Genomic DNA, 13,113 nt, shown 5'->3' on the forward strand with positions numbered 1-13,113 from the left:
CAGCGATGGCTTCTCTTCCCATCTACCCCCGATTAGCCCGGTGTCTCCCGAGGATCCACCCTTGGTCTCCTCTTCATCCTAATCTAAATGCTGTCCTTTGGCAACATCATCCACAGGCATGGTGTCAGCTTCCACATCTATGCCAATGAAACCTACCAGGGTGCCTCTTCAGTACAGTGATATACAGCCTGGAGGGAGTGGCCCTGGGAGTCCTCAACATTGACTCCGGACCCCATGAAATCTCATGGCATCAGGTCAAACATGGGCAAGGAAATCTCCTGCTGATTACCACCTATCGCCCTCCCTCAGCTGATGAATCAGTCCTCCCCCATGTTGAGCAACACTTGGAGGAAGCACTGAGGGTAGCAAGGGCACAAAATGTACTCTGGGTGGGGGACTTCAATGTCCATCACCAAGAGTGGCTCGGTAGCACCACTACTGACAGAGCTGGCCAAGTCCTGAAGGACATAGCTGCCAGACTGGGCCTGCGGCAGGTGGTGAGCGAACCAACACGAGGGAAAAACTTACTTGACCTCGTCCTCACCAACCTACCTGTCGCAAATGCATCTGTCTATGACAGTACAAATAGGAGTGACTACCACACAGTCCTCGTGGAGTCGAAGTCCTGTCTTCACACTGAGGACACCATCCAACGTGTTGTGTGGCATTACCACCGTGCTAAATGGGATAGATTCAGAACAGATCTAGCAGCTCAAAACTGGGCTTCCACGAGGCATTGTGGGCCATCAGCAGCAGCAGAATTGTATTCCAGCACAATCTGTAAGCTCATGGGCCGGCATAAACCTCACTCTACCATTACCAACAAGCCAGGGGATGAACCCTGGTTCAATGAGGAGTGTAGAAGAGCATGCCAGGAGCAGCACCAGGCATAACTAAACATGAAATGCCAACCTGGTGAAGCTATAAACACAGGACTACATGCATGCTAAACAGCGGAAGCAACATGCTACAGACAGAGCTAAGCAATTCCGCAACCAACGGATCAGATCAAAGCTCTGCAGTCTTGCCACATCCAGTCATGAATGGTGGTGGACAATTAAACAACTAACGGGAGGAGGAGGCTCTGTGAACATCCCCATCCTCAATGATGGCATGAGTGCAAAAGACAAGGCTGAAGCGTTTGCAACCATCATCAGCAAGAAGTGCTGAGTAGATGATCCATCTCAGCCTCCTCCCAATATTCCCACCATCACAGAAGCCAGTCTTCAGCCAATTTGATTCACTCCACATGATATCAAGAAACGGCTGAGTGCACTGGATACAGCAAAGGCTATGGGCCCCGACAAATCCTGGCTGTAGTGCTGAAGACTTGTGCTCCAGAACTAGTCGCGTCTCTAGCCAAACTGTTCCAGTACAGCTACAACACTGGCATCTACCCGACAATGTGGAAAATTGCCCAGGTATGTCCTGTCCACAAAAAGCAGGACAAATCCAATCCAGCCAATTGCCGCCCCATCAGTCTACTCTCAATCATCAGCAAAGTGATGGAAAGTGTCATCGACAGTGCTATCAAGTGGCACTTACTCACCAATAACCTGCTCACCGATGCTCGGTTTGGGTTCCGCCAGGACCACTGGGCTCCAGACCTCATTACAGCCTTGGTCCAAACATGGACAAAAGAGCTGAATTCCAGAGGTGAGGTGAGAGTGACTGCCCTTGACATCAAGGCAGCATTTGACCAAGTGTAGTACCAAGGAGCCCTAGTGGGAATCAGGGGGAAAACTCTCCAGTGGCTGGAGTCATACCGAGCACAAAGGAAGATGGTAGTGGTTGTTGGAGGCCAATCATCTCAGCCCCAGGACATTGCTGCAGGAGTTCCTCAGGGCAGTGTCCTAGGCCCAACCATCTTCAGCTGCTTCATCAATGACCTTCCCTCCATCACAAGGTCAGAAATGGGAATGTTCGCTGATGACTGCACAGTGTTCAGTTCCATTCACAACCCCTCAGATAATGAAGCAGTCCGAGCCCACATGCAGCAAGACCTGGTCAACATCCTGGCTTGGGCTGATAAGTGGCAAGTAACAATCGCGCCAGACAAGTGCCAGGCAATGACCATCTCCAACAAGATAGAGTCTAACCACCTCCCCTTGACATTCAACGGCATTACCATTGCCGAATCCCCCACCATCAACATCCTGGGGGTCACCATTGGCCAGAAACTTAACTGGACCACCCACATAATTTCGTGGCTACAAGAGCAGGTCAGAGGCTGGGTATTCTGCAGCGAGTGACTCACCTCCTGACTCCCCAAAGCCTTTCCACCATCTACAAGGCACAAGTCAGGAGTGTGATGGAATACTCTCCAATTGCCTGGATGAGTGAAGCTCCAACAACACTCAAGAAGCTCAACACCATCCAGGACAAAGCAGCCCGCTTGATTGGCACCCCATCCACCACCCTAAACATTCGCTCCCTTCACCACCGGTGCACAGTGGCTGCAGTGTGTACCATCCACAGGATTCACTGCAGCAACTCGCCAAGGCTTCTTCGACAGCACCTCCCAAACCCGCGACCTCTACCACCTAGAAGGACAAGGGCAGCAGGAACATGGGAACACCACCACCTGCACATTCCCCTCCAAGTCACACACCATCCCGACTTGGAAATATATCGTCGTTCCTTCATCGTTGCTGGGTCAAAATCCTGGAACTCCCTTCCTAACAGCACTGTGGGAGAACCTTCACCACATGGACTGCAGTGGTTCAAGAAGGCGGCTCACCACCACCTTCTCCAGGGCAATTAGGGATGGGCAATAAATGCCGGCCTCGCCATGAACAAATAAAAAATAACCTCCTCTCTGAACCCTTCCACTTCTTCTGTGCTATCAGACTACTTGTCAGACACCCAGTCTTGTGAGAGCTGTAACTTCCTCCAGCTAAACACCGGGAAGACAGAAGCCCCCCCCCCCCCCAACAAACTATATACCCTTGCCACCAACTCCATCCCCCACCTGGCTACTGTACCAGGCTGAAGCAAACTGTTTTCAACCTGGGTGTCTTGGAGTTGTGCTTCTGACCAGATATCCCCTCCATCACAAATACCACATACTTCCACCTCCATAGCATTGTTCACCTGTGCTCCAACCTCATCCCAGTGGCTGCTGAAACCCTCATTAAGGCCTTTATCACTTCTAGACCTGATTACTCAAATGCTGCCCTGACCAGCTTCCCATCCCACATCAAGCCCTGCTTGCCCATCACATCTGTCCTCACTGATTTACGTTGGCTCCCAGTCCCCCAAAGTCTCAAATTTTAAATTCTCTTGCTTGTGTTTAAATGCCTTTGTGGCCTTGCCCTTCCATATTTCTGTAACCTCCTCTAACCCTACAACAACCAGCCTCCCCCCTCACCCATCCTCTCTATTCATCTGACTCCAAACTCTTGCTTATGCCCCCTCTCTCCACTCCACCATTGGTGGCCGTGCATTCAGCTACCTAGGTCCTACTGTCTGGAATTCCCTCCCTAAACCATTCCACCTCTACACGTCCCTTCCCTTATAAACCACTTCTTTGAGCAAGCTTTTGGTCACCCTTCATTTAAAAAGATATTTTATGACTCTCAACAAAAATATATCCCTGTGAGGAGGAAAGACTCCACGAGAAGGGTGAACCAACCATGGCTAACGAAGGAAGTAAAGGATGGTATCAAGTTAAAAGAAAAAGCATACAACATGGCAAAGATTACTGGTAAGCCCAGAGATTGGGAAAACTTTAGAAACCAGCAAAGGATGACTAAAAACAAATAAAGAGGGAGAAAATAGATTATGAGAGTAAACTAGCAAGAAATATAAAAACTGACGGTAAGAGCTTTTACAAGGTAAAAAAGAAGAGAGTAGCTGAAGTAAACATTGGTCCCTTAGAGGATGAGACAGGGGAAATAATAATGGAAAACAAGGAAATGGCAGAGGCATTGAACAGATATTTTGTATTTGTCTTCACAGTCGAAGACACGAATAACGTACCAATAATAGTAGATAATCAAGGGGCAAAGGGGAGGGAGGAACTAAAAACAATCACTATCACCAGAGGAAAAGTACTAGGTAAACTAATGGGTCTGCAGGCCGACAAGTCCCCTAGAACCGATGGCTTGCATCCGAGGGTCTTAAAAGAAATGGCTACAGAGATAGTGGATGCATTGGTTGTAATCTTCCAAAAATTCACTCGATTCTGGAGACGCCCAGCGGATTGGAAAACTGCAAATGTAATGCCCCTATTCAAGAAAGGAGGGAAACAGACATCAGGTAACTATAGACCAGTTAGCCTAACATCTGTCATTGGGAAAATGCTAGAATCCATTATTAAGGAAGTAGTAGCAGGACATTTAGAGATTCAAAATAAAATCAAGGAGAGTCAACATGGTTTTATGAAAGGGAAATCGTGTTTAACAAATTTATTAGAGTTCTTTGAAGCAGTAACGAGCAGGGTGGATAAAGGGGAACCAGTAGATGTAGTGTATTTGGATTTCCAAAAGGCATTCGATAAGGTGCCACATAAAAAATTACTGCACAAGATAAGAGCTCATGGTGTTGGGGGTAATATACTCTCCACTTGCTTGGATGAGTGCAGCTCTAACAACACTCAAGAAGCTCGACACCATCCAGGACAAAGCAGCCCGCTTGATTGGCACCCCATCTACCACCCTAAACATTCACTCCCTTCACCACCGGCGCACTGTGGCTGCAGTGTGTACCATTCACAGGATGCACTGCAGCAACTCGCCAAGGCTTCTTCGACAGCACCTCCCAAACCCACGACCTCTACCACCTAGAAGGACAAGAGCAGCAGGCACATGGGAACACCACCACCTGCACGTTCCCCTCCAAGTCACACACCATCCCGACTTGGAAATATATCGCCGTTCCTTCATCGTCGCTGAGTCAAAATCCTGGAACTCCCTTCCTAACAGCACTGTGGGAGAACCGTCACCACACGGACTGCAGCGGTTCAAGAAGGCGGCTCACCACCACCTTCTCAAGGGCAATTAGGGATGGGCAATAAATGCCGGCCTCGCCAGCGACGCCCACATCCTATGAACAAATCAAAAAATATATATATTAGCATGGATAGGGGATTGGCTAACTAACAGAAAACAGAGAGTTGGGATAAAAGGGTCATTTTCAGGATGGCAATCTGTAACCAGTGGGATGCCGCAGGGATCAGTGCTGGAGCCTCAACTATTTGCAATCTACATCAATGACTTGAATGAAGGAAGCGCGTATACTGAGGCCAAATTTGCTGATGATACAAAGATAGGTGGAAAAGTAAGTTGTGAGGAGGACACAAAGTGTCTGCAAAGAGATATAGGTAGGTTAAGCGAGTGGGCAAAAATTTGGTAGATGGAATATAATGTGGGAAAATGTGAAGTCATCCATTTTGGGAGGAAATATAAAAAAGCAAAATATATAAATGGAGAAAGACTACAGAATGCTGCGGTACAGAGGGATTTGGGTGTCCTCGTACATGAAACACAAAAAGTTAGCATACAGGTGCAGCAGGTAATTGGGAAGGCAAATGGAATATTGGCCTTTATTTCGAGGGGGATGGAGTAAAAAAGCAGGGAAGTCTTGCTACAACTGTGCAGGGTGCTGGTGAGACCACACCTGGAGTACTGCGTACAGTTCTGGTGCCCTTATTTAAGGAACGATATATTTGCACTGGAGGCAGTTCAGAGAAGGTTCACTAGGTTGATTCCAGGAATGGAAGGGTTTTCTTATGAGGAAAGATTGAACAGGTTGGGTCTATACTCACTGGAGTTTAGAAGAATGAGAGGAGATCTTATTGAAACATATAAAATTCTGAGGGGGCTTGACAGGGTAAATGCTGAGAGGATGTTTCCCCTCATAGGGGAATCTAGAACTAGGGGGCATCGTCTCAGAATAAGGGGTGTCCATTTAAGACAGAGATGAGGAGAAATTCCTTCTCTCAGAGGGTTGTGAACCTTTGGAATTCTTTGCCCTAAAGAGCGGTGGAGACTGAATATATTCAAAATTGATTTAGACAAATTTTTGATCAGCAAGGGAGTCAAGGATATGGGGAAAAGGCAGGAAAGTGGAGTTGAGGCCAGAATCAGATCAGCCATGATCTCATTAAATGGCGGAGCAGGCTAGAAGGGCCGAATGGCCTATTCATGCTCCTATCTCTTATGTCCTTATGTCCTTATGTTCTTAATCATAGTAGGTACAGCACAGGAGGAGGCAATTTGGCCAATCGTGCCTGTGTCGGCTCATTGAAAGAGCCAATTAGTCCCATTCCCCTGCTTTTTCCCCATTGCCCTGTAAATTTTTTCCCTTCAAATATTTATCCAAATCCCTTTTGAAAGTTACTACTGAATCTGCTTCCACCTCCCTTTCAGGCAGTGCATTCCAGATCATTATAACTCGCTGCGTAAAAAAAATGTTTCCTCGTGTCGCCTCTGATTCTTTTGCCGATCACCTTAAATCTGTGTTTTCTGGTTACCGACCCTTCTACCACTGGAAACAGTTTCTCCTTATTTACTGTCAAAACTGTTCATGATTTTGAACACCTCTATCAAATCTCCCCTTAACCTTCTCTGTTCTGAAGAGAACAACCCCAGCTTCTCCAATCTCTCCACACAACTGAAGTCCCTCATCCCTGGCATTTAGTAAATCTCTTCTGCACCCTCTATAAGGCCTTGACATCCTTCCTAAAGTGTGGTGCCCAGAATTGAACACAATACTCCAGCTGAGGCCTAACCAGTGTTTTATAAAGGTTTAGCATAACTTCCTTGCTTTTGTACTCTATGCCTCTATTAATAAAGCCCAGGATCCGATTTGCTTTTTTAACAGCCTTTTCAACTTGTCTCTCTGTTCCTGCACCCCCTTTAAAATTGTACCATTTAGTTTATATTGCATCTCCTCATTCTTCCTACCAAAATGTATCACTTCACACTTCTCTGTGTTAAATTTCATCTGCTGTGTGTCTGCCCATTTCACCAGTCTATCTGTGTCCTCCTGAAGTCTCTTACTATCCTCCACATTGTTTACTACATTTCCAAGTTTTGCATCATCTGCAAACTTTGAAATTATACCCTCTATATCCAAGTCCAGGTCATTAATATATATCAAAAAGAGCAGTGGTCCTAATACTGACCCCTGGGAAACACCTCTATATACTTCCCTCCAGTCTGAAAAACAACCGTTCACCACTACTCTCTGCTTTCTGTCGCCTAGCCAATTTTACTGTCACTGTCCCTTTAATCCCATGGGCTTTAATTTTGCTAACAAGTCTATTATGTGGCACTTTATCAAATGTCTTTTGGAAGTCCATACACACAACGTTAACCGCACTACCCTTATCAACCCTGTCCGTTACTTCATCAAAGAACTCAATCAAGTTCGTCAAACACTATTTTCCTTTACCAAATCCATGCTGACTTTCATTTATTAGCCCATTCTTTACCAAGTGCCAATTAATTTTGTCCCAGATTATTGTCTCTAAAAGTTTCCCCACCACTGACATTAGGCTGACTGGTCTGTAATTGCCAGGTTTATCCCTGTCCCCTTTTTTGAACATTTACAATCCTCCAGTCCTCCAGCACCGTCCTCATATCTAAGGAGCATTGGAAGATTGTGGCCAGAACCTCCTCAATTTCCACCCTTACCTCCAATTTCCACCCCTACCGAGGATGCATCGCATCTGGACCGAGTGATTTTTCTGCTTTGAGTACTGACAATCTTTTAAGTCCCTCCTCTTTATCTATTTTTATCCTCTCCAATATCACTACCACCTCCTCCTTTACTGTTACAATGGCAGCATCCTCTTCTCTAGTGAAGACTGTTGCAAAGTATTCATTTAGTTCTTCAGCCATGGTCTCTGCCTCCACAAGAAGATTTCCTTTTTTGTCCCTAATCAGCCCTACACTTCCTTTGACTACCCTTTTACTATTTATATGTTTATAAAAGACTTTTGGGTTCCCGTTTATGTTAGCCGCTAATCTATTCTCATACTCTCTCTCTGCCCCTCCTATTCCCTTTTTTAAGATCTCCTCTGTACTTTCTGTGTTAGCCTGGTTCTCTACTGTATTATGCACCTTTTCTCATTTCATTTTAATCTCTATATCTTTGGTCATGTAGGGAGCTCTTGCTTTGAATGCCCTTCCTTTTCCCCTCGCAGGGATGTGTTTACTCTGTACCCGAACCAACTCCTCCTTGAAGGCCTCCCATTGTTCAATTACAGTTTTCCAGTTAAGCATTTTCACCATCTCTCCTTTGGCTTGGCATTCCTTTTCCTCACACTTCTGTGAAGTACTTGTGGATGCTTTCTACATTAAAGGTTCTATACAAAGGCAAGTTGTTGTTGTTGAAGTGGGAACTGGAATTTTTTTTTTAAAACACGCGTAGGAACATGGGAACTTTGGAACAGGGGTAGGGTGTTCATCCCCTCGAGCCTGCTCCACCATTCATTAGATCATGGCTGATCTGTACCTCAACTCCATTTACCCATCTTTGCTCCATATCTCTTGATACCCTTAGCCAACAAAAATCTATCGATCTCAGTCTTAATAATTTCAATTGATCCAGTAGCTACAACCATACACATTTTCATGATATTAACTCCTAAGTAATGGGAGAGGCACCCGGCTGTCCTTTTAATTGGAAGAGGACAATTAAACTTCAATTTTTATTTCCACTTTTGAGGAGAGTGATTCCTGTCACTCGTGAATTCTATGATCAGCTGTACATCTATAATTATAAATCATAATTCTCCCAAATTCAATCTGTAATCTATGATGAGTTAGCCTACCTCGGCCAAAGTAGTAGTGCAGACGATGCAACTTGTCTCAGCATTCCTGAAAGGAGGATTCAGCTCGGTTTCCTGCTGCTGATCGCTATCTAATAAATGCTACTCAAACTCCACATTTATTGATGTTTGGCAAGAACAGAATCATTCAGGCTTAGCTAAGATGCCCCCACATTCAAAAAGGCTGTCAGCACAATTTTATCCTGGACTCAAACGTGAAGAATGAGCACCTGGGTAAGGTGCTGGAGTGTTGCCAGTGCCTATGGAGCTGTACCCCAGTGTTAGTCACTGCCTTCAGGAGAGGAGGGCAGAAAAGTAGAATAAAATGTGTTGCACAGTCGTTCATAATATAGATAGAGAATAAAACAAGTTTTTGTGCGATCCCACATTTATACACGAGGTCTAGCTCTCCTGATTGATCGCTATCCAGAAACCCCCTTGCGTTGTGGATGGCGGGTGAGGACAGCACTGGACTTGGTTGTGATGTCTCAGTGGTTGAGACATTGGGAAACTGGGATACTGGAAGTCAAAAGATGTCTTCCAACAAAACTTTTCAAATTAAAGTGATTTGCTGCAGCCCACCCATATCGAAAGTGGGTAACCAGTAGTGAATGCACATTTTTATAAGGAAATTTAGTAAAAAAAAATGTGAATTTGTGACTTTGAGATAAGATTGCTTATTTTAAAAATGGTGTCAGGCCATTGATGTCTTGCAGGAGTGTGAGACTTCCATTCTGGTGCCAGAATTTTAAACGGCATCTACAATCTCCCTCCCCTCTTGCTGCCTCTGCCTTTTCCCTCCCCGATCCCTGTATTGCTAATTACTACACTCTTTCCCACCAAACTCTATTCTATTTCTTCTCTTTGTAGTTTTTTTTTCTAAACTATTACTATTTTACTTTGATTTTACTTGGTAACTACTATCACATCGCCTCCTTTTTGAACACCCAAGGTTCCTATGAGGTTGAAGTTACTCACATTGTTATCCAGACTGACACACAGCCATGCCCCATACATCTTGCTCTCTTATCCTAATGGCTCCAGGTCCCACCCCATCTGTGTACTTTTATCACCTTCTGTTTCACTATCTTGTAATACCTTTGCTGTAAAATGTGGGGTATCTTACCTTTAAGTTTAATTATTGCTCTTAATGAGCAGAATTAATTGTCAAACAGTTAAGGAGAAAAATCTTTTATTTGGGTTATTCAGTGATGTTGCCATGCACTGCAACGTGCACACAGAAAAAAAAATTAACCATTACAATGGGGCACAAGTAATGATATCTTCCCAGACAATTGTCCCCTGTTTCAACCACAATCCAATCTGATGATTATTTTATTTTGGTTTCTTGATATATTTGTATGTTAGCTGGTAGGGATAATCTTTTGCTGATCACCGTAGAAAGAATGGATCAGAGGGGCAGGGCAGGAAGTCGGGGAAACAGAGAGAGCTGGAAGATGGGGACCTCGGAGAAAATGGGGCAGACCGTTAGCCGAGTATCACATATCACAAGGGAGAGCTGAGTGGGAGCAGCCTGGAGAAAACAAGAGCAGGAGCAGCCGGAGGGAACAAAATTGGAGTGGAAGCAGCGGGGGGGGGGGGGGGTGGAAGTAATGGGATATCAACCTGGAAGGGGAAAAAAAACGAGCAGGAGTGGCTGGGAAAAGAAAATAAGAGGAAAAACACTAGTGGGAGCAGGCTGGGTGTCGGGGCGGGTGGGGGAGTAATGGGATCAGCCTGGAAAAAGAAAACAGGTCTGGGAAAAGCCTGGGGGTGGGTGCGACAGGACTGGGACTAGACTGGGATAAAGTACTAGGATCAATCTGGAAAAATAAAGCAGCAGCAGCCTTGGAATATAAATATTCTCAGCCCCAGTTCTAGTTTTGTGAAGTGCGATAACCCATGGGCAAAGCGTGAAGATCAGTGATATGAGCATATATAGTTTAATGCAACATCTTCTCTTTCAATTGCATATTTCAGTGAGGATGCTGAAGATGACATATTGTGCAAAAGCTTGTAAATGTCAAATTTGCAGCCTTCTCCGCCGCCCATGATAGGATTTCAGGAAATAGGAAGGGCATCTTTATCTTGTGGCCAACATTTATCCCTGAAACACACTACTAAAACAAATTATCTGGTCATTTATTTCATTCCATTTGTGAAATCTTGCCGTGAGCAAACTGGCTGTCCTGTTTGCCTACATTACAACAGTGACTACACTTCAAAAGTACTTTATTGGTTGTGGAGCACTTTAGGATATCCTGAGGACATGAAAGGCACTATATAAATGCAAGTTCGTTCTTTCTTTCCTGGTCAACAGCGTGATGCTAAGATGCCTAAAGGACCACAGGAATGGGGGAGAAAAACTTCTATTTTAAAAACCTGACTTCGGGTGTCGGACATATATTGTAGAAGTTTTCATAACAGCCTGTTTAAAAATTAAAGCAAGTGACAACCAAAAAACACTGCATTTTTTTTAAAGTAAGTTATAAGAACCAAAAGTGGAAAGATACCCTAAACAGTAAAATCCTCAATAGAGTGGAGGGAGAGAGTGATCTAGGAGTGCTGAAACACAATTCTTTAAAAGCAGCATTGCAGATGGGAAAATCAATTTACAAAAAACAAACAATATTCTGGGTTTTATATGGAGGTATTTTATATCTGTACCAGGCATCGGAAGAGCCACAGTTGGAATATTGTGTAGTGTTTTGAGCACCGTGTTGTAGATTTACTAGGATGATACAGGATGAGAGATTATAGTTATGACAAGAAACATGAAAAACAAGGGCTGTATTTACTGGAGCAGAGAAAGTTAAGGAGAATCTAATAGAATTGTTCAAAATTATGAAAGGATTTGAGAGGGTAAATATTGACAGATTATTTCTGCTGGTCAGTGAAACAAAACGTAAGATTAGTACTAAAAACATGAATAGAAACATGTCATGCAAAGGGTTGTTAATATATGGAATGCACTGTCGTGAGTGGCTATTGAGTTGAGTCAGTTATGACATTGAAGTGTTGTGTGGGGGGGTGGGGGGGGGGTGGGAAGAGAGAGAAATCTGATAAACGCTTGAAGAAAAACATTAAACGGTACCAGGAAACAGCAAAGAAATTGGGAGTGGAGTGGATAGCTCTGATGTGGAGCTAGCACCTGCACGGTGTCCGAATACTTGCTAAAGAGTGTGTGTGTGTGTGTGTGTGTGCATGCTTTAATTCCTAGTGAAACGGTCTTAGCAGATTGCAATAATTGTGGTGCATTGTCGTTTTTAAACAGCCTTCCTCTCCCTCCCCTCCCCAAATGTGCATTGTTTGCTCTGAGCTGTAACAACGCTTGCTGCTGGGTGTGTTAAGTGATGCCCTGCTGTATATCTACAACACGTGTAGCATTGCGCAAAAAAAAAGAAGCAATATCCCTGGCAACGCTCCCAGCGCACTAACCAACCCGAGGTGGAGGTGGAGGTGGAATTTTTTTTTTTGCACGGAATAGGGTGGGTGGGCTTGACCAGTGGGGGAGAGAGAGAGAGAGAGAAGAGGGGGGGGGGGGGGGAAAGTGAGATAAGAAAAGAGCGCCTTCCTTCCCCATAGAGACAGATATGGATTTAGCACGTCAATCATGCCGCGTTGCCCGTGCAGCGCTGACGTCATCCGCTTGGCTTCAGTTGGAGGAAACCCGTGCGTTGGAGAGCGCCGCCGCCGCCGCCGCTTCAAGGATCAGCTGAGAGAGAAAAAAAAGAGAAGAGAGAAAAAAAAACCTGCCCGTCAGCGCCGCCCGCCGCCCGCCCGCCCCCGTCTTCCCCCCACCCACCCACCGTCCGAGCGTCAAGTGAGGCGAATCGCGGCGGCTCCTCCTCACTCACTGAGCGGCAGAGTCATCGTGAAGTCTCACTCGGATAGCAGGTAAAGGTCGCAGCCTTCCTTCCTTCATTCATTGATTGATTGAGGCGAGGAGCGCAGTGCAGAGGGGTGAGGAGGAGGAGGAGGGGCCCCTACGGTTGACGGAAAAAAAAAGAGAACGAGTGGTCGGTAAATAGAGGTGCGCTGCCTTTGTAGCCTTGGGCGGGCGGGCGAGGGAGGGAGGGAGGCTGCTGGTGTTTTGTGTGTGTGTGGGTTGGGGGGGGGGGGGGAAGGCCCCGCGTGTGTGTGTGTGCTTTACCCGCTTTACCCCTGCGCCTCTCGGGTGTGGCGTCGGCAGCCGAGTAACGGGAGTGCGGTGGATCCCCCTCCTCCTCCTCCTCCTACTCACTGGTTGGGGGGTCACAGAAGCGGGGTTGGGATCCTCAGACCCGTGTGAATTGGGCGGTTCTCCCCCGGGCTCTGTGAGTCGCACTGCTTTA

This window comes from Heptranchias perlo, chromosome 3 (genome assembly GCF_035084215.1).
Source record: "Heptranchias perlo isolate sHepPer1 chromosome 3, sHepPer1.hap1, whole genome shotgun sequence".
Taxonomy (NCBI): domain Eukaryota; kingdom Metazoa; phylum Chordata; class Chondrichthyes; order Hexanchiformes; family Hexanchidae; genus Heptranchias; species Heptranchias perlo.